The 23,567-nt window shown below is 36.2% G+C and overlaps 2 long non-coding RNA genes across 3 annotated transcripts; one reads left to right on the forward strand and one right to left on the reverse strand.

The window, feature by feature from the left end:
• Nucleotides 1-2,867: 2,867 nt before the first annotated feature.
• LOC126926736 (uncharacterized) lies at nucleotides 2,868-22,939 on the reverse strand. Of its 2 annotated transcripts, XR_007714830.1 has the most exons (4): nucleotides 22,861-22,939; nucleotides 21,149-21,172; nucleotides 3,343-3,528; nucleotides 2,868-2,950 (listed from the first exon to the last, which is right to left on the reverse strand). It is a non-coding gene; the product is annotated as an uncharacterized LOC126926736 (long non-coding RNA). The 2 variants fall into 2 exon arrangements; XR_007714829.1 differs by lacking the exons at nucleotides 21,149-21,172; nucleotides 22,861-22,939 and adding an exon at nucleotides 3,610-3,794 and having other exon boundaries at nucleotides 3,343-3,483.
• LOC126926685 (uncharacterized) lies at nucleotides 16,621-17,700 on the forward strand. The gene is made up of 4 exons (XR_007714772.1): nucleotides 16,621-16,886; nucleotides 16,999-17,090; nucleotides 17,184-17,405; nucleotides 17,479-17,700. It is a non-coding gene; the product is annotated as an uncharacterized LOC126926685 (long non-coding RNA).
• Nucleotides 22,940-23,567: the final 628 nt, after the last annotated feature.

Genomic DNA, 23,567 nt, shown 5'->3' on the forward strand with positions numbered 1-23,567 from the left:
AGTTTGAGGTTAAGGTTCAACAGCAAGGTAGTTGAGGTTATACTTTGATATTTCCATATCTTTGTACAATTTTTATATACAAAATTTGCGACCAAATATCGAAAATATGCAAACGTGTTATAAAACGCCTGCATTGGGGAAAATGTCAAGCGGCGTACGCGTTATCAGACCGCGTCACCTTGTATCTTATCGAGGCGAGCTGGAGCGCATAAACTCGGCTGCTCGCGCGCATGCAAAGCGGCTGGGCTCTTTTTTTCCCAAGGTTTCACTGCTTAGACGTAGCTCGCGCGCATAATGTACGCTTGGATGCGAAGGAAAAAACAGATTACGCGGCCGTGCCGCGGACGTTATTAATGACACGCGCGCCGGCCGCATAATATTCATTACCACAAATAGTTGATTATGTACGTTGGCTCATATTTTACCAACGGCCGACAAAGGACGTTGCTACGCGGCGGAGGCCATGACGAATTAATCTACTGATTAAAGCAATCCCTCTGACACCACTGGCTGCTACCACACATTTAATACGTCACCGGGAATCAAATCTCGTCCGCCCTTGCCGATTTTTTGCCAGCATCCGCGGTCAGCATCTCGCTTCTTCCTCTGCGCACCACGACCACGCGAATTCCTTTCTTCCTTCGAGAATCGAGTCTCGGCCACTGTTCGATCTCGTTAGCCTCGAGAGAGTACCATCGCCTTATCGCCATTAACTCGCGCCCGATTCCGCCGCGTATCGTTGGATAGATTTTCCTGGCGAGGCGGTGGAATGTTGATACCGAGACGCTGATGGCGACGTGCAACCTTTGATCGGTAAGAGAAAAATGGTGATCGATGACGACGAGGATGCGTGAGTGAATGCGCTAGGTGAGTCGAGATCGCGTTGAGATTCGCCGTGCATGATGATTGCATCATGCGTTTGCTGCGGCCAGATGCAATTCTGTTTAGATCCTTGAAGAATCGTGGAATTATGCTGTTGTAAATCGTAGCCGCGGTATTGTGGCTCTCAGAATTGCTATGGATATTTTATTGAACGAAGCGGAGGTAGTTGGTAGGTTTTAGGTATATAGAATGATGAATTGAAAATACACAGATACATAACCTAACTCCAACCTAACCTCAATCAAACGCATATGCAATTTAGGATTTATGCAACTTTTTGTAGAATTGCAATCAGATACAATTAGGTGAATGAGTGGTGCTGGTTAACGCTTTAATTTACGACCCTGTAAATGACGATTCTTCCTGACAGGACAAATATAAAAACGTATTGCAATGTAACAATTTGAATGGCGTAAGGTCTTAGGTGCTCTACTACTAGATTAATTAACATTTAAAAAAATTAGAATCGACAAATTGCGACGGGCGAATATAAAATACGGAAGATCCAGCGACCGATTCCTAACCTAACTTTCCTTTCACGCATCGCCAATTTGCGATATCAATTAACAGTTGAAGCTTGCAATTTGCAGGATTTGCATTGGAAAGGTAGAAGGGAAGGCTTACAAATCGCTTTTAAATGAATGAACTGGCGGCGCGAGACAGAATCCGCCGGGCGGATCGGCCACGAAATGTCCGTTTTATTAAGACGCGCAGCGGGATAACTTATTACAATTCACGTAACAGATTCCGTCAATGTTTATAGCCGGCGAGATTTCATCCATCACCATTTTTCAGTATATCTGCGATCATCCATCACGAACGCTCCGGAATCCCGGGGTGGGCTTGACGCGCTAGCCTGCCCTTCCGAGCTAACAACTTGTTCCTGTTGACACTATCGAAAGCGTAGCCACTTATGGATCATCATACACGATTTATCTCGCGACTGATCACGATTGTCCACAGGAGCGGTCAGCCTGCATCGAAAGAAATTCGTTCGAATCGATATCGCACGCTGTGATAAAAATCTGAGGAGTTTGTACTACTGAAAGTTTTGAAAGATATGACAGATCTGCAGAATTTCTCGTTTCATTGTTAAATGTATTGATACTTTGTAAGATTGTTGGAATAACTTTCCTCGTTATGAAGGGAATGTCGAAGTAATTGCTTCAAGAAAAGCTTTACATCTTTCTCTTTTATATTGCAGTGACCTGGAGACCTCTGTTATGAAGAGAATAGAATTTAGTGAAACAAAAATTCAAAACAAGCAGAGGTCCACATTATTGTGGCATTGAATATAAGTGTTGTTTTGGGTTACAAGGTGTAGAAACAAAACAGCTATAAGTAGGTTTCTATTTCTGTTTCTTGTAGCTTCCAGCTACAGTTACACACCAAGGTTGACTTTTGAGTAATGTCCTTTGCTATAAATATATGAGCATGCTCCCTATTATATTCTTTTGTATTGTAACACTGAAAGAGTGAGGATGTGGGTCAGTATACACTATGTCTGTACTTGTACTTATTTCAATACATTTTTCTATTAAAAATTCATCCACTGGCTCCTCCATCAGTCTACCTCAATAATATCACACATTAAATTAATAAATAATGATAACAATTTACTTGATTTTGACCTCATACACTATGTCTGTACTTGTACTTATTTCAATACATTTTTCTATTACAAATTAATCCACTGGCTCCTTCATCAGTCTACCTTAACAATATCATGTATTGAATTAATAAATAATGATGGCAATTTATTTTATTTTCAGCTCATACACTATACCTGTACTTACACTTATTTCAATATATTTTTCTATTACAAATGCATCCACTAGTTCCTCTGCCAGTCTACCTCAACAATATCACACATTAAATTAACAAATAATGATAACAATTTACTTGATTTTGACCTCATACACTATGTCTGTACTTGTACTTATTTCAATACATTTTTCTATTACAAATTCACCTACTTGTTTCTCTACCAGTCAACCTCAACAATATCACACATTAAATTAATAAATAATGATAACAATTTACTTGATTTTGACCTCATACACTATGTCTGTACTTGTACTTATTTCAATATATTTTCTATTACAAATTAATCCACTGGTTTCCCCATCAGTCTACCTCAACAATATCACACATTTAATTAATGAATAATGATTTTGACCTCATACACTATACCTGTACTTGTACTTATTTCAATACATTTTTCTATTACAAATTAATCCACTGGTTCCTCCATCAGTCTACCTCAATAATATCACACATTAAATTAATAAATAATGATAACAATTTACTTGATTTTGACCTCATACACTATGTCTGTACTTGTACTTATTTCAATACATTTTTCTATTATAAATTAATCCATTGGTTTCCCCATCAATTTACCTCAACAATATCACACATTAAATTAATAAATAATGATTTTGACCTCATACACTATACCTGTACTTGTACTTATTTCAATACATTTTTCTATTACAAATTAATCCACTGGTTCCTCCATCAGTCTACCTCAACAATATCACACATTAAATTAATAAATAATGATAACAATTTACTTGATTTTGACCTCATACACTATGTCTGTACTTGTACTTATTTCAATACATTTTTCTATTACAAATTCACCTACTTGTTTCTCTACCAGTCAACCTCAACAATATCACACCTTAAATTAATAAATAATGATTTTGACCTCATACACTATACCTGTACTTGTACTTATTTCAATACATTTTTCTATTACAAATTAATCCACTGGTTCCTCCATCAGTCTACCTCAACAATATCACACATTAAATTAATAAATAATGATAACAATTTACTTGATTTTGACCTCATATACTATATCTGTACTTGTACTTATTTCAATACATTTTTCTATTACAAATTCACCTACTTGTTTCTCTACCAGTCAACCTCAACAATATCACACATTAAATTAATCAACAATTATAACAATTTACTTGATTTTGACCTCATACACTATGTCTGTATTTATACTTATTTCAATACATTTTTCTATTACAAATTCATCCACTGGTTTCCCCATCAGTCTACCTCAACAATATCACACCTTAAATTAATAAATAATGATTTTGACCTCATACACTATACCTGTACTTGTACTTATTTCAATACATTTTTCTATTACAAATTCACCTACTTGTTTCTCTACCAGTCAACCTCAACAATATCACACATTAAATTAATAAATAATGATAACAATTTACTTGATTTTGACCTCATACACTATGTCTGTATTTATACTTATTTCAATACATTTTTCTATTACAAATTCACCTACTTGTTTCTCTATCAGTCAACCTCAACAATATCACACATTAAATTAATAAATAATGATAACAATTTACTTGATTTTGACCTCATACACTATGTCTGTACTTGTACTTATTTCAATATATTTTCTATTACAAATTAATCCACTGGCTCCTTCATCAGTCTACCTTAACAATATCATGTATTGAATTAATAAATAATGATGGCAATTTATTTTATTTTCAGCTCATACACTATACCTGTACTTACACTTATTTCAATATATTTTTCTATTATAAATTAATCCACTGGTTTCCCCATCAGTCTACCTCAATAATATCACACATTAAATTAATAAATAATGATAACAATTTACTTGATTTTGACCTCATACACTATGTCTGTACTTGTACTTATTTCAATATATTTTTCTATTACAAATTAATCCACTGGTTGCTATCAGCTAATCTCAACAGGAGACAATAGTAACGTAAGTCAATTCACTCTTATTTCTCAGAAAATGATATCCTGTTTCTGGAATAATATCATGTTGTCCCAAAAGTTTCTTTCGTTTCATAAGTGAAATAACAGATGCACAGCATATTTTATTTTATATTATTTCATGGATTTATGTGTGATCCATTTTGTAGTAATAGAATAAAGTGGATTAAACGTAATTCAATAAAATAATATAAAACAAAGAATGTTGTGCATATTTCCTTATAAAAACGAAAGGAACTTTTGGTTCAGCTTAATTTATAAAAATTCATTGTATTTCGTTGGAATCATGGAAACGTATCGAGCTAAAGAATAAAGATATATAACTTAAGTAAATATGAAACGATACTTTTCACTTACACCATTATAACTTCCAATTCGTTATAAATTTATGCATCCGAAGAAAAGAACGGAAAATTCCTATAATCGCATATATCTATCAATGGAAAGAATTTTTTCCCTTTAATAGAGAAGATAATGTACTTTGACCTCGGAGGAACAAATTTCTTTAAAAGTCCTTTAATCATAGATGTCTATCAAGAACCAGCTAATTCCCGTCTAACCAATCAAACGTCCTTTATCTTCCTAATATCCAGCCAAACGCATTATCATTATCCTATTAATTTCAAACCGAATTAATCACTAGTACCATAGCAATGGAGAATCAACTTTCGTTGCCGTAGAAAATTAAAAGCATCGATAAGAACAGGCGATAACGGTAGGGAACAAGGTGACACCCATTTTGCTATCGAGCCGGAATCGAGGAAAAATTCGTCGGTTTGGCGATTAGGCGCGATCGTTAACACCGACGAACGACATTTTCGACGATCTTGACGCGAGAAATAGGGAGGAAAAGGGGGGAGGCGGGTGGAAAGGCGAGTCGGAAGCGGTGTCCTTAAAGCTCCACCGCGAGAAAAGAAGCGCGTGCACACGCGAAAGCGCACTTAGCGTCACGAATTGATATCGAGTCGCGGGTCACGTGACTGGAAACATCAAAGCTGCACGCCGTGTATACTTTGTATCGGGGTTGCCTCTGAAAGCCGATTGGTCGAGCCGGCGATTCGCGTAGCGTATCACGTGGCACGCCTTCTGGTCACGCGAGTCGTCTTTGTTTCAACTTGGAAAGGGGGTAAAAAGTTTCGCGCGAGCGAAGCTACGTCCCACACCCCTACTCTCGAAGTATGGTTACACGGGGTGGGCGATCGATTTACCCTCCAACTTGACAATTATTGAATATCAAAATTCGTTTCAAAATTGGGCAACATGGTTTCCTACTTTTCTCTTTTTCATAGGATATTTCAAACGTTTTCATCATTCTGTATCGAGCACAGTGTTTTATGGGTTTATTTTTTCATAGTAAGCAATCTTCTTTGAGGGAGTCAATTTTCAAAAGTTATTGGAAATTATCAAGCATTCGGCAATGAAATATGAAATGACCAATGCTCGTTAACACTTTGGCTGCCACGTGGGTCACATATGATCCACGGTTTCTCCTGTGACACCACGGTGGTCATTAGTGACCGGAGCGCGTCAACTTCTTACAATTGTAAAAATTAAATTATTGACAGTTTTTTGACAATTGTTTTATTGACAATTGTTTTTTTGACAATTTGTTTTATTGACAATTAATTATTGACAGTCAGAGCATAAATAGAAGATACTTTGAAATAACAAGTGCCTCATTGAACAATTAAACATTTTCATTAGAACATCAATAAAATGAAAATGAGGACAAATCTTGCATCTAACTGTTCACTGTGTTTGCATCCATATCTTTGAGGGGTAATCTGCGAATATTATTATAAACACACCTTAGAAAATATAATAAGTAAATACTGCTTTATGATCATATAATTGAGGTTAGAAATGTGAACATACCTTGCTGTTATATATAGAACGAGCAAATACTGTTTACTAATATCTTCTACACGTTTCAACGATATATTCTGCACGTTTTGCTTACGACGAAACAACGAATGCGAATGGTTTGTTTAAATAAACGAAGCCTTGTTATGATATGTCGATATCAACTGCTACCAAGGCGCCATGGTGGTCACCCGTGACCACCAATAAGATAAACGGCCCATTGAGGAAAAATGTTGTCTTACATTATCAATTTATTATTATTTTGCCATTACATGCTTTGAATAATAAAAATACTCCCGTGGCGTCCTCAGCGAAACGTGTGATCTCAAAGTGTTAAATTATTTCTATTGCTACTGAAGATTTTGAAAAGTTACTAACGCTACATACGACATCATTGCAAAATTATCTTCAATTCGTCTTGATGTCGCTTAAAACATCACATACATAATATAAGAAATAGATATTGACACGCGAAACTGAATTGATGACCTTGAAATTATTTTCAAGCTATTCTCACAGATACTTTGTAGGTTAGTTAGATGCTGAATTTAAGCAAGACCCGGTATATGAATACGTGAACAAGATACTTTTGTCCTTTTATATCCACTTTCCTCAAATCCTTTTCATAAACCACGAAAGCACGTTGTTTCGTATGAAATCGATGCGGAAATCCAAATAAAATTGGCAGGCGATTTTCACATTTAAGAGAGCTAAAGCCGTGGCGTCCTGAGCGAAAAATGTGGCAGTCAAAGTGTTAAATGAAACGATGCAACTGCACTCTTCTCTTGTCTGATCTCTCTGTATGAATTTCGACACCTAAGATTCCTAACCGCAGAGAAATCACAGATAGAACTTGTGATCGTCTTGTGCGATTAATTGCGCTATGAATTGATGGTTAGGTTGGCGAAATGGAATTCTGGAAAGTGATATAGTAGTCGCTGAATGGGTACCTTTGAAGAAACATTTATTTGGAAAAGTTTGAGAATTACAGAAACGCTACTATATTAATTATTCAAATACTTCAAGTCCCTCTCATTATATTTATTTATATATAGGCGAAGATCACGGCTGCCTGAAGATTATAAATGTAACAATAAACAGTAATTTAAACTATCGTTTTTCCAACCATTCAGACACCTTTGATATCCATACAGTAGGGAAGATACCAATGCCAAACAAACCTTTCTCGCGGAAACAGTGGCTAAACTGAATTATACAAGCCATTGCAATTAATTAGCCTTAATAAGAATTATAGGAAGAATCGCAATTATAAGAGACGTTAGCTGCACCGACCAACGGTGTAAGTTTCCTCCTGCTCTCTGCAGCAAAAAAAAAAAAGAAACAGAAAGTCCAAAGCGTTATTAAAATTTGTTGAAAAATTTGATAGAACGTTGTAAAAGCAAAAGAAGCAGCGTATTTGTATTTCTAGCGGCGACTTTATCGTATCCGAGTACCTTAAAAATATTCCTTCTCCGCCTCTTTCAACGACTGTAACGTATTCGACGAATATTCGACGAACCTTGTTATTAGCTGATATCGCAATCTCGTGATCGAGTGTGTGTCGGTTGGTCCTCGATGGGCTGAAATTGCTCGAATAACAAGCAGCGTAGCTCGTTTCCGTGGCCGAATGGTCTTCCACATATAAAACAAGCCTGGGACGATAGACGCGTAATTATATAGCGACCGACGTCCCACCCCGGCGTATGTATTACGCCTGCGATTCCGAAAAACAGATATTAGAAAAACGGCTGGCTCGCGATTCCAGATAACCGGCTAGCACCGTTGACAGCTCGACTTTGTTTCATTCGATATCTCTAACTTCTCGTTAACGATCTTCTTCCATTTCGATACTGATATGTAAAATTTCCTTGTTCCATTCCACGATGCAACAATTATCCGTTTATTAAATTTGTTCGTTTGAAGATCATACGAAGAAAACACGATAAGCACATTTTTCTAGATTTTCTCAGTTTAATGTCATCTTATAGTTGAGCAATGTTAAAAGTTTTTTAGAGGTTAGCTGACAAGTTGGCGAAGCTTCATGTAACGTCATAACCAGACAAAAATGTACTCGAATGTTGAGAATTTTCGATCTTAATTGCCGAAATAATGCTATAGGAATACTAAATTTATACTTAGAATTTATATTATAATAGTTATATATTTATTTGATAAACGATTTCAAAGATATTCATCGATACACACTTGCACGCGTCTCATCACTTCTTTCCATATCCCACTGTTAACCGACCGAACAGTTTACATTCATTTGTTTTCGAGACGCACACATATACTTCCACACACTGATATTCACATGCAAGTATTACTACTACGCAGCTAACCTAGTCCAGCACATGCAATTATACATATCTCAATAGTGATACAGTGTCTTCTGTTTGTAATATCAACTTTTAGAGAATATTGAGACAAAGGTTGGTATAAATTTCATTCTGTGTCTTGCATTTTACGATATTTTCACTTGTATTATGGTATATTCACTGTTTCTATAGCATTAGGTTGTCCGGAAAGTTTCTTTCCTTTCAGAAGGTGATAATAGATGAACAACAATTTTTGTTTTATATTTGTTGAGAATTTTGGATCTTGATAGTCGAAATAATGCTATAGGAATACTAAATTTACACTTAGAATTTATATTATAATAGTTATATATTTATTTGATAAACGATTTCAAAGATATTCATCGATACACACTTGCACGCGTCTCATCACTTCTTTCCATATCCCACTGTTAACCGATCGAACAGTATACAGTCATTTGTTTTCGAGACGCACACACACACATACTTCCCCACACCGATATTCACATACAAGTATCACTACTACGCAGCTAACCTAGTCCAGCACATGCAATTATACATATCTCAATAGTGATACAGTGTCTTCTGTTTGTAATATCAACTTTTAGAGAATATTGAGACAAAGGTTGGTATAAATTTCATTCTGTGTCTTGCATTTTACGATATTTTCACTTGTACTATATTATATTCACTGTTTCGATAGTATTAGGTTGTCCGGAAAGTTTCTTTCCTTTCAGAAGGTGATAATAGATGAACAACAATTTTTGTTTTATATTTGTTGAGAATTTTGGATCTTGATAGTCGAAATAATGCTATAGGAATACTAAATTTACACGTAGAATTTATATTATAATAGTTATATATTTATTTGATAAACGATTTCAAAGATATTCATCGATACACACTTGCACGCGTCTCATCACTTCTTTCCATATCCCACTGTTAACCGATCGAACAGTATACAGTCATTTGTTTTCGAGACGCACACATATACTTCCACACACTCATATTCACATGCAAGTATTACTACTACGCAGCTAACCTAGTCCAGCACATACAATTATACATATCTCAATAGTGATACAGTGTCTTCTGTTTGTAATATCAACTTTTAGAGAATATTGAGACAAAGGTTGGTATAAATTTCATTCTGTGTCTTGCATTTTACGATATTTTCACTTGTACTATATTATATTCACTGTTTCGATAGTATTAGGTTGTCCGGAAAGTTTCTTTCCTTTCAGAAGGTGATAATAGATGAACAACAATTTTTGTTTTATATTTGTTGAGAATTTTGGATCTTGATAGTCGAAATAATGCTATAGGAATACTAAATTTACACTTAGAATTTATATTATAATAGTTATATATTTATTTGATAAACGATTTCAAAGATATTCATCGATACACACTTGCACGCGTCTCATCACTTCTTTCCAAATCCCACTGTTAACCGATCGAACAGTATACAGTCATTTGTTTTCGAGACGCACACACACACATACTTCCCCACACCGATATTCACATACAAGTATCACTACTACGCAGCTAACCTAGTCCAGCACATGCAATTATACATATCTCAATAGTGATACAATGTCTTCTGTTTGTAATATCAACTTTTAGAGAATATTGAGACAAAGGTTGGTATAAATTTCATTCTGTGTCTTGCATTTTACGATATTCTCACTTGTACTATATTATATTCACTGTTTCGATAGCATTAGGTTGTCCGGAAAGTTTCTTTCCTTTCAGAAGGTGATAATAGATGAACAACAATTTTTGTTTTATATTTCTTTAAAATTTTGGATCTTGATAGTCGAAATAATGCTATAGGAATACTAAATTTACACGTAGAATTTATATTATAATAGTTATATATTTATTTGATAAACGATTTCAAAGATATTCATCGATACACACTTGCACGCGTCTCATCACTTCTTTCCATATCCCACTGTTAACCGATCGAACAGTTTACATTCATTTGTTTTCGAGATGCACACATATACTTCCACACACTGATATTCACATGCAAGTATTACTACTACGCAGCTAACCTAGTCCAGCACATGCAATTATACATATCTCAATAGTGATACAGTGTCTTCTGTTTGTAATATCAACTTTTAGAGAATATTGAGACAAAGGTTGGTATAAATTTCATTCTGTGTCTTGCATTTTACGATATTCTCACTTGTATTATATTATATTCACTGTTTCGATAGCATTAGGTTGTCCGGAAAGTTTCTTTCCTTTCAGAAGGTGATAATAGATGAACAACAATTTTTGTTTTATATTTGTTGAGAATTTTGGATCTTGATAGTCGAAATAATGCTATAGGAATACTAAATTTACACTTGGAATTAATATTAGAATAATTATACAGTTATTTGATGGACGATTTCAAAGATATTTATCGATACACACTTAACTGAACAGTTTACATTCCTTTGTTTTCGAGACGCCGCGCACACACACATACTTCCCCACGCCGATATTCACATACAAGTATCGCTACTACGCAGCTAACCTAGTCCAGCGCATAAAATTGCACATATCTCAATATTGAAACTTTAAAAGCAATGAAAAGACACATGTTCAGCTTCAACATCAAATATAAAGACAATTTTACTAACTTTGCATTGGTCGATGATACATCGAATCTTAAAACCGATATCTAGAAAAATAGTAATCTGACTTATCGTGTTCTTTGCTTATAACCTACATTTATCACAGATTTACATTTAATGGGGAAAGATAATAGTTAATCGATGGCGGAGTTTTCTTGGAAACATATTAATTCAAAGAGTAGCTATATCGTAAATGATAATGCATGAAAAGATATACAGGTGAATTTAAATGGAAGAAAATATTGCATCGTGTCACGCTTGAACTGTGAGACTTGCATCTGCTTGCAATTTTTTCCGCACAACCCGTGCTTAAGCAGTCGATTTATGCAGGGTTGGATGCTTTCAACGTGGCCGTGCTCCGGACGGCTCTCATCAGGGCAGATGTCTTCATTTTTCTGGCCAAAGGCTATTCTTATATCGACGTTATAATCACGAATTTCGTCGCTGAACGACGCTGAACTTTTAATGTGCGCATCTGCCCTCTTGATTGTATAATCACCTGGTTATAAATCGGCCGCGAGCACGTATCATCACAATTTCAGGCTGCGTGTAACTCAAAAACATTACGACGAATTTATTCGCCTTTATAATCTTTCGGGTTGAGCAACCTTCAAATTGATATTTCTTCTACGAACAATGATTTTCAATTACACGCCAATGGAATTCTAAACTCCTAGGCAACACCGAACCTATGAAATTTAAATAAATGGGAAGAGATGCAAAATTTTGCAGAATTAAATTTGCTTCTTTCATATGTCTCTGAGACACAATAAACTTTCTCATGTTAGAAAAGCACAATTGCAAAAGGAAGTCCCATAGAAGACAAATCTTCCCCTCAAATTCAATGTATGTTCAATTTAAAGAAAAATATCGCACAGCACCTACCCTACAAGCTGTTTGACATTTGAAATTCCTTCCAAAGAAACTCAGCTTTTCTATTTCTCGTAAAAAGAATTTCCTAAGTCTTCCCATACAAACCGCCTGCGAATAAAATCAGAAATAATAGCAAAAATTGGCGAAAAAAAGGTCAATCAGAGACACAATGAGCAGAGAAAATTCCGCTAGCCTGCAGCAAGGACGATAACGCGGGGGCGGCTGACGGGGATGGTCGGTGAAAAATACTGAAACCGTTTGGAAACGATACGTTTCTCGTGCACAGCTCTCGTACGGCCAAAGTACAACTTATCTTTCCGCGGGCTAATAGAATAGCGAGCTGTGTACCTTTTGCAAGGGGTGGGATCGACGCGTTCTCGCGGCAAGGCGAGCACCGGCTGGGGCTTCTTCGCCGCGGTTTCCCGTCCCCGTTTTGTGGCATTCGAATTGCAAATACCAGAATGTTTGCATGTTGTTGTCACCGCATCGGTAGCCGGAGGGGACACGCAGAGAAGCGGCATACAGAAAGAGCAGGGTAGGAGGAGGAGGAGGAGGAAGAACAGGGAGGCTGAGAAGGAGGAAGAACTCCTCAAGAGGAAATGGAGAGGAACCGACTCAAGTCTCAGATAAAGACGAATAAAAATAGGCGAGTGAGCGGAGAGATAGAGGGTGCAGGATGGAGACGGTGTTTCCTGCCCGAGGAACATTAGCGCCCTCGATACTCACCCCCCAAACTCTCCCTCTTCGTTCCGCCACCCACGCCCGCAGGACCAAGCTCCTCTGCCCAACCGTGTGCCTCTCTTTTCGTCCGCCTGACAGATGCACGGCCATCCTCTCGATCCTTAGATTGTTCTATTTATTTCTCTACCTTCTTCTGTATTTTATATATTTGTTTTCCCTCGGTAATGAAGAAGCTGCACTTGTTTCGTTCAGTATTTCTTTCGTTTTGTGAAGGATACAGAGTCGCAGCATTTAACTGTGATTTTAAGCGCGTTCGTTTGCGGTGGATCAGAGAACGGACGATGGTAGGAGAAATAAGTAACATCGTTTTAGATTTACTAGGTTGTCCGAGAAGTTTCTTTGGTTTTGCAAGGTGGTAATAGATGAGCAAATTTTGTTTTATATTATTTCAGCCATTTCGTTATATTTTTATTATTACGTTGAATAAATTAAAACAAGAAACATTCCGTGTCTATCATTTGCTTATAGAACGAAAGGAACTTTCCGGATAACCTAATGATTGATAAATACGAATGTTTACGTAGAAATGATTCAAACGAGTGGCTTAACACGTAGATAGAATGTTTCACATAGTTTTCAATATCATCTTCGGTATTTATTCTGCAGCCATAGATAAACAAGCATCAAATTGCTTGAACAGAGTGATTTACCATAACGAGGACCTTTGAGAATTATCACATGGCTTTGGTATAGAAATTGTTGAGGTTATTCGGTGTATAAAGAGAGAAAAGCGCGTGGATAAAGTGTAAGGTACAAAATATGTATATTTAATTTAATAGTGAAGCGTGATAATAAGTAGGAATGCAATTTGAGCTGGTCCAGATCCGCACGCTAGCAGTGCTACCTTATAACTGAAAAACCCCGAAGCCAACGTCTACTGTTTATGGTCTGCCTTCCTGCTATTCTTTTGTCCACATGCTGTCGATGGCTTCAGCGCTTGAGAAAACTAAAAGACCGGATGTGGAGTTTTGTGCTGACCACTTCAACAGAAATAAATATACTTTCGATTGACAGAGACACTTCCATAGTAGTTTGCAAGTACTTGGTATTCACCTTTCTGAAATACACAATCTCGTAATATACACGTATTTTTCAGTGGTTTAGGATTCTTGTTTGAAGCTTCGTTGATAAAAAGAATATAAAACTCGATAATTTTGTATTTCTGTCTTCCCTCGAAAATTAGCGTATTTCGTTCGAATCTCTATCTTCGTCTGAACGGTTGATCGTGTTTGGCTGAATGAAATATTCGCGCAATGTCTTTACTTATCTCGGCTGCAGTCGGATCGAGTGTCGCTACTGGAGAATCGATACGGCGGACGCTGGTTTTTTGCGAACTTGGCCATCGCTAAGTAAAAACAATGTTACAATCTTTAAACACCAAAGTCACTAAACACCAAAAATTCTCACATTTATCACTGAAGAGTCCATGGACTCTTTTTTAGAAATCGTAGAGATAAACGATATTAAATATAACATTTCTGGAAACTATAAATTTTATGCTTTCTCGTTTGACGAATACCAGAGAGAGAGAGAGAGAGAGAGGAGTGGAGGGTGTCGGCCAAGGAAACCGGATGTCTCGCGAGATCCAGTCGCACGATTTGTTTCGCTGTTGCTCGTAGCCAAGTTATAAAGTTCCCCCTATCTGCCAGAGGAGATACGTCTTTCCTCTTTGCCTGGGGAGCGTTTATCGCGCGATTCCATATTGAAAAGCGCGGATACGCCAGCAAGGATCTCGCACCAAGTCTCTTTGAACTTCTTCGCCACTACTTATTGGGAGATCTAGATGTCGCAGTTGAACAGACTCGTGCTCGTTTTTTATGAGATTCGCCGTATGTTCCTCTTCTGAGTATATAAATAAAAATGTATATATATATGTATTTCAGAAAAGTATATGTATTTCTCTATTCTTGAACGAATCATTGTGTACAACACTGCGTGATACAAAAGACAGCATCTTTGTTTCACTGATCCTTTTTTTTAGGTTAGTTGGGGTTTGATCCTTAGTTATTACGATGTTCATGTAGACAGCTAAGAATATTCGGAAATATTTTCTCTATCCTTGAAACCATTAGGCATCGAGATGCTACGTGATAGGATAAAAGACATTTTTGGCCTGTTCGACCTTTTGTTATCGCGATATGAAATAAAACAGGCAGGAACCTCAAATCCCCATCGCATGAACTCACGAACAGACCTATCAAAGAAAAAGTTGGCCGATTAAACGAAGCGAGTATACGAGGCACGGAATTCTTTCTAAAATTTCAGTAAAATTCCCGGTCGTGGCACGATAATCGCACGGACAGGATGCTGCGAGGTAAACGCCGGATATCTGGCGTCTGTCCCTATTATGGCAGCCATTTCGCTGGCCCCGGACATGCTGGTCGCCGCATTACAGTAATACAGCCTAATAATAGAGTGGCTAAGAAACGAGAAAGATGAAAACAGGGGAAAAAGAGAGAGAGTGGAACTATGTCGTGAAAGAAGAGAGGCCCCGATTGGATGCCCCAGGCCCGTAATTGCGGCCGTACGATGATTATTGGTGGCGGAGGGGCTCCGATCACGATCGAGAGACTCCGCAAGCTTGGATCTCGGCCGATCGTTCCTTCCAACCGTCCCTTTCCAAACGTGCACGACCGGCTAAACACACCCATTACACTGAAAATGCGACTTTGATGATTGGGTGCGAGCCTCTCCTTCGCGTGTTCCCTTCATGGCGGACGCTTTATCGCCGATTCAAACCGGCGATCGCTGTCGTTCACTGTTACTCTTTTGGTACCGTGTTGATGATTCCCTTGGTGGACGTGGGAGGGCTCTCGGTGAATTGTTTCACCACCATGGTGGTACGGCATTTTTCTTAATGCTTTTTACCTCGTGACGTAATCTGTGGATCATTGACTGGCAGAGGGAGCCGGAGGATCGCGTTTGTTCGACGAGTGCTACGTCTGTTTGATGAGCTCGCTAGATAGTAGAAATTACACAGCTTCGGGGGAAAATGCGTGGAATGGCTTTGTAGACTTTTCTCCGAGTCGCCGTTTTTTCTACTTTCTGACGTAACTGTTGCGGTATTAGGTAGTGGGAGGAGCGATTGAGTCATAATTTGGTGGAACGATCGTTATTATAGAGAATCGATTTTTTACGTTCTTCGATGAAATATAGACAGATACATTGAATAGAAGTTCCTTTCTTTGGAATATTTAAAGCTTCAACCGGCGTTCTAACGTACACGTGATTGCTATTTGTTGTCGGTCGTCCTCGCGTTTACGTTACTTCAGCTTTTTTCTTTCAATTTACTTGACGCTTAAGCGTTTCACGTTCTATCGAAGTGAAATTTACAAATACACTGAAAAGACCGAGTCAATGGTGAAAGAATGATCATAATCCTGATTTCTGTAACTGTATAGGACAATCAGAAGATAAATAAATAAATTCGTATGATGCGTACGCTGTTGGGGAAAATATTAGGTTGGTATGATCATTAGTTCCTACATGCAAGGTTGGTACGACTCTTTTGTTTTGGCGTCCGCCATGTTAATTATCTGAGAGTATCCGGTGTGTTCATATGGCTTAATCGATCAATTAAATATCGAATTCCAAAACTTATTTAATGACATAAGCGTAGAAAATAAATTAGAATAATGTGATAAAGGTTCTATAGTTGTGGCGGATACAATGCAATTTTGTCAAAAAGCGTATCGTAATTCTAAAATAGTAATAAATAGTAATAGTATATAACGTTATACGTTATAACCTAACAATATACAACGTTATACGTTATATGGTAATACTATATATGGTTATACTATATATTATAATACTATACGTCATAAGAAAAGTGTTTATGACTTATAATTACAACAAGTAATATTTATAAACCGAAATTTTAATTTCAGAGACTATGCTAATACGTTTTCATCAAAACTTCAAAATTATTGAGTGCTACGAATTTCCAGCAAAAATGCCACTTACCTTGGTGACGTCGAGGGTCAGTTACCTTTCGGTTTTCGCCGCCTTAACGTTATTTTAACGTTTGTCCGCACAACAGGCCAGTTGCTGCAACTTCTTGCTTTTATTACAGGTCACACGGAAGCGCGCGGTCAACCTGCAATTAATTTCAATTATAAAAATATCATTGCCTTTTATGGCAGTGGCAGGTGCTTAGCGGTCAGAGGTTAGCTTTTTGCTCGAACCATTCTCATGGTTTCCGTGTGTCTTTGCCGAAATCACGCTCGAGAACTCGTTCCCGTTGCTGAGATTAATTTCGCGCGGGCTGCTCCCAGAAAACGCGACTACTTTCCCAGTAAGTTTGCTTTTTCTCGGGAATATTTCACTGGAAAATCCTTGTGTTTTATTGATAATAAGAAAATTTCCAGATCACATTTCGGAGGAAATTCCGTACGCGTTACGATAATTGTTAAGATAAGAGGACATTGAAAAATTAAGGCAGAACGTATTTTACATTTACATTTTATGCTTACAATTCATATTTTCATAGAATATTTATACCTTGCACATAACATAATTTATTTGTATTATTTTATTCAATTGTTTTATCATCCTTTTTATTCCAATAGAATTTTAATCACTCACCAAGGCAATAAAAATGCATCATATATCGTTCAATAAAAATAATAGAAAAGAAAGAACCTTGTACATCTATTATTTACTCACAAAACGAAAGAAACTTTTGGTACAACCTAATGTGTTCTGTGTATGTTACAATTCACAGAACGACTGTTCACGTTTTTCTAGAGTCTCGATCAATTTCTAAAGCGAAAATGTTTGTTAATGCTCGATTGAGGTTAGGTTAAGTAAATTCCACGTTCGGATGTGAGCCGATCATTTTAACGAGAAATCGTAGCCAGGCAGAAGAAGGAACGAATCGCTATTAAGACGAACTCCAGATACCTGAACTAATTATCCTCCTTCCACTATAATTAATACGGTTCTACCGTTATTTCTGTATTCTAAATATCGGCAACATGGTCGGAAGGAAATTAAATTACGAATCTCCAGCACTTTTTACACCCTCGTCCTTTCAACCCCTTCGCAACGATGCTTTAAACCAATCTACACCTCGGATCGTAGTCGGCAGTACACTCCCTAACTGAAACTCGGTGAACAGTTACTTTTTCCTGGCTTTCAAAGCGAAACAGACGAAAGCAAGGCGGCAAATTAACCGCTTAAAGTCCGTTTGCTACAATCGCTTGGGGGTTTCCAGTGAACTGGCGTTACATCGATCCCATTGTCGTCGAAAGACGGCCCTCGCCGGCAAGAAAAAGGCTCCATTGTTCCGCCGCTAATAGTCCGTTAATTCCCGGCGTACATTGTGCGCGATATTCCTCGGCGGCTCTGGGGATCGGTTAAATCGAATCATAAAAGAATCATAATTAACCGGTCTTTTGTTGCCGCGGTAGAGACGCCGAGACGAGGAACCGTCTCGCGTTACCGCTCCCTCCCCTCTTCTTCGTCCGCCAAATTGCCACTTCCGACTTTCGCTGGCCCGCTAATTTTGAATAATATCTCGCGCGGTCACCCGTACCGGATGTAGATTTATAATCATAAGCGGCTGATTCGAACTACGACGCAATTGATGCACACCTTACGACAATCTTTCTATTTTTGTTTCTTACATGTACCCCATATTCGCTTTCTCACGTTCTGTAATCTTATTTCCATATTCCTAACCTATATCTTCCATACTGTTTGCCATAACCTGTACCTCCATTTTACGTGCAACACTTGAAAATTTCATGTTCTTTATCCGGTGTTAAATATCTGTTAGCACTGGAACTAGCACACCAGTCAGATTGACTGATTTTACAATTTTATTTGAAAATTCCTACTTTATGTTATATTTTCTTCCACAATGATGTAACGACTTTCGCATAACTAAAAGAATAATAGAATGAATTTGATGTATTCAAACTGAAAATAATTTTGTACCAATTAACCAGTTTTCTCGTTTTCTACAACATTCGATATGGCAATATCAGTTATCAAGAAAATTGCGCATCCATCGCTAGAAATACCACACCAGTCTAAATGACTGGTTCTACGGTTTCATAAATGCGTTGACCCTCGTTTAGGGATCATGGTCCCAGACGGGTCAATAATAAGAAAAATATACCGCATAACATGGAACTTCTGTAAGAAAGTAATAAATCAATAAATATACAAATATTCTATTATTGGGTATTTTTTAAAGACCAGTCATTTCCACTGGTTTTGGTAGAGATAGCTTCCTGTTAACTATCGTTAATTGCAACGTTCACAACTACCTCACGTCGTTTCCGATTTCCTCTGGTTTCTCCAGCTATTTATTTACGTAATTATTTATTAACGAATTTTTCCATGAAACTTTTATAAATGATCGGAAGAAGGCAAAATGAATGACCACGCATTCCATTCGAAGAATATTCTTTGTCCAAATAACGGTATATATTTTCTTACTTCCGCGCCAGCAGTGGAAAGCAACTGCGTACAAAACTGCGCTCTAAAAAGAACGAAGAGAGAGAGAGAGAGAGAGAGAGAGAGAGAGAGAGGGAGATGGAACGAGGCCGATCGAAATAAATCCGAGGCACGTATCGTTGAACCCGCAGCGTCTGTACTTTAAAACAACTAAAAGAGGAAAGCGGTCGCGAAGCTCCGGGGCCCATTTAAATCTGTTGAATGGCTGGAAGGAGCAGAGCAACCTTCTCTTTCAGCGCGGGGATTCGGCAACAAAGGCAGAGGTTTTACTTTTAAATTTAGTACACGCCTGGCTTCCTCCGCCTCTCCTCGGCGCTCGCTGCTCCGCCGTAGCCTTGCGACCGGTTGGTAAGTAAAATAGGGATTTAGATGCTGCTCGAGTTTATTACTCGAACTTAGTCCGCCGGTTGAATACGATAAATCAGCTTTCGGTAAATTGTCCGCAATGATCCAGGCATGAATCAGGATCAGCCTTGTCATTGTTTTTAACCCGAAGATCAACAAATTATACGAACCCTGCGGAAAAATAACGAGGTAAATAACCTACACCTTATTTTTTAAGAATTAATTAGATAATTAGTAAAGTATTAAGGGTTCACCTTGGTATAGTGTGTACAAATGTCAGGTATTATACTGGAAAATTTGGTATTGTTTTATGCAAGGTTTTTTCACAAGGAATGGAACTAGTGTCTCTTTGATTTCCATTTTGTATTTGAAAGTTTCATACAATTTAGAGCTACTCTTATTTCCAATGGAACATCCCTTCATCAAGGTCATTCCATTTTCATGGTATCAAATTTCTGTAGTACTGTTAAATGATGCAGGATTTAATATACCTGAATGTAATTAATTAGTATGTGGCTGATATAGTAAATACTATGATGTGCAAATACATTCTGTAGTTACTATATGTGTAATTTTTATGTTTCAATTACATTTGTATATAACAATACAAGTGACACTGATAAATGGGAAAAGTTAATTAAGGAGAACACTACAATTGGAATTTTGTGAGTTTCAATCTTAAAATTGAGAAATAATAATTACTAGAAATGTATTTCTCTATTGACACAATGATAAGTAAATAAATTAAAAATTTAAGAAATATAGATATGTAACTTCCAAGTAATACAAAACTATATATAAACATATGAACATATCAATAACACCTAATGACAAAATCTGCAATCACTTAATTGCCAACCCAATATTAATTGGATTACGTTGACGTAATTACTTCAAGGAAAGCTCTACACCTTTTCTTTTGTGACCTGGAGACCGCTGTTAGGAAGAGAATAGAATATAATGAAACAAAAATACAAAACAAGCAGAGGTCCATATTATTGTGGCCTAAACAGCTATAAGTAGACTTCTATTGTTGTCTCTTGTAGCCTTCAGCTAGTGTTACACACCAAGATTATCTTTTTGGTAATGTCCTTTGCTATAAATATATAAACATGCTCCCTATTATATTCTTTTGTATTGTAACACTGAAAGAGTGAGACTGTGGGTCAGCATAGACTATACCTGCACTTATACTTATTTCAATACATTTTTCTATTACAAATCCACCCACTGGTTCCTCCATCAGTCTACCTCAACAATATCATGTATTAAATTAATAAATAATGATAACAATTTACTTAATTTTGACCTCATACACTATGTCTGTACTTGTACTTATTTCAATACATTTTTCTATTACAAATTAATCCACTGGCTCCTTCATCAGTCTACCTTAACAATATCATGTATTGAATTAATAAATAATGATAACAATTTACTTAATTTTGACCTCATACACTATGTCTGTACTTGTACTTATTTCAATACATTTTTCTATTACAAATTAATCCACTGGCTTCTTCATCAGTCTACCTTAACAATATCATGTATTGAATTAATAAATAATGATGGCAATTTATTTTATTTTCAGTTCATACACTACACCTGTACTTACACTTATTTCAATATATTTTTATTTACAAATTAATCCACTGATTCTTCTACTAGTCAACCTCAACAGTATCATGTATTAAATTAATAAATAATGATGGCAATTTATTTTATTTTCAGTTCATACACTATACCTATACTTACACTTATTTCAATATATTTTTATTTACAAATTAATCCACTGATTCTTCTACTAGTCAACCTCAACAATATCATGTATTATATTAATAAATAATGATGGCAATTTATTTTATTTTCAGCTCATACACTATACCTGTACTTACACTTATTTCAATATATTTTTATTTACAAATTAATCCACTGATTCTTCTACTAGTCAACCTCAACAATATCATGTATTAAATTAATAAATAATGATGGCAATTTATTTTATTTTCAGCTCATACACTATACCTATACTTACACTTATTTCAATATATTTTTATTTACAAATTAATCCACTGATTCTTCTACTAGTCAACCTCAACAATATCATGTATTAAATTAATAAATAATGATGGCAATTTATTTTATTTTCAGCTCATACACTATACCTATACTTACACTTATTTCAATATATTTTTCTATTACAAATCCATCCACTGGTTCTCCCATCAGTCTACCTCAACAATACCATACATTAAATTAATAAATAATGAGAACAATTTACTTAATTTTGACCTCATACACTATGTCTGTACTTGTACTTATTTCAATACATTTTTCTATTATAAATTCATCCACTGGCTCCTCCATCAGTCTACCTCAATAATATCACACATTAAATTAATAAATAATGATAACAATTTACTTAATTTTGACGTCATAGACTATATCTGTATTTATACTTATTTCAAAATATTTTTCTATTACAAATTAATCCACTGGTTTCCCCATCAGTCTACCTCAACAATATCATGTATTAAATTAATAAATAATGGTAACAATTTACTTGATTTTGACCTCATACACTATACCTGTACTTGTACTTATTTCAATACATTTTTCTATTATAAATTAATCCACTGGTTTTCCCATCAGTCTACCTCAATAATATCACACATTAAATTAATAAATAATGGTAACAATTTACTTAATTTTGACCTCATACACTACACCTGTACTTATACTTATTTCAATATATTTTTCTATTACAAATCCATCCACTGGTTTCCCCATCAGTCCATCTCAACAATATCACACATTAAATTAATAAATAATGATAACAATTTACTTGATTTTGACCTCATACACTATGTCTGTACTTGTACTTATTTCAATACATTTTTCTATTATAAATTAATCCACTGGTTCCCCCATCAGTCTACCTCAACAATATCACACATTAAATTAATAAATAATGGTAACAATTTACTTGATTTTGACCTCATACACTATGTCTGTACTTGTACTTATTTCAATATATTTATATTTACAAATTAATCCACTGGTTCCCCATCAGTCTACCTCAACAATATCATGTAGTGAATTAATAAATAATGATGGCAATTTATTTTATTTTCAGCTCATACACTATACCTATACTTACACTTATTTCAATATATTTTTCTATTACAAATCCATCCACTGGTTCCCCCATGAGTCTACCTCAACAATATCACACATTAAATTAATAAATAATGGTAACAATTTACTTGATTTTGACTTCATACACTACACCTGTACTTGTACTTATTTCAATATATTTTTATTTACAAATTAATCCACTGGTTCCTCTATCAGTCAACCTCAACAGAATATGAAACTAACGCTGATTAATCTTTGAGCAGCTTCAAGGAGCTAAATGTAAACTTTACTGTGTCGCACGATACAAGAATAGATCCTAAGATTATGTTAAACAACACATCCTTGTCCTTGACGAAACCGAGCAGGGTTTATCCTAAATGTGGCCCCAAATACATTATCCTAATGAATTAGAAGCCGGCCGGGCCGATTCAAGCTACGGCCGAAGTTCAATTAACTTTAAGAATCAGGTGACATATTTAATTTCCTCGGAATAATGAGAGTGGATTCG

The sequence above is a fragment of the Bombus affinis genome, chromosome 18 (genome assembly GCF_024516045.1).
Source record: "Bombus affinis isolate iyBomAffi1 chromosome 18, iyBomAffi1.2, whole genome shotgun sequence".
In the NCBI taxonomy this organism is placed as follows: domain Eukaryota; kingdom Metazoa; phylum Arthropoda; class Insecta; order Hymenoptera; family Apidae; genus Bombus; species Bombus affinis.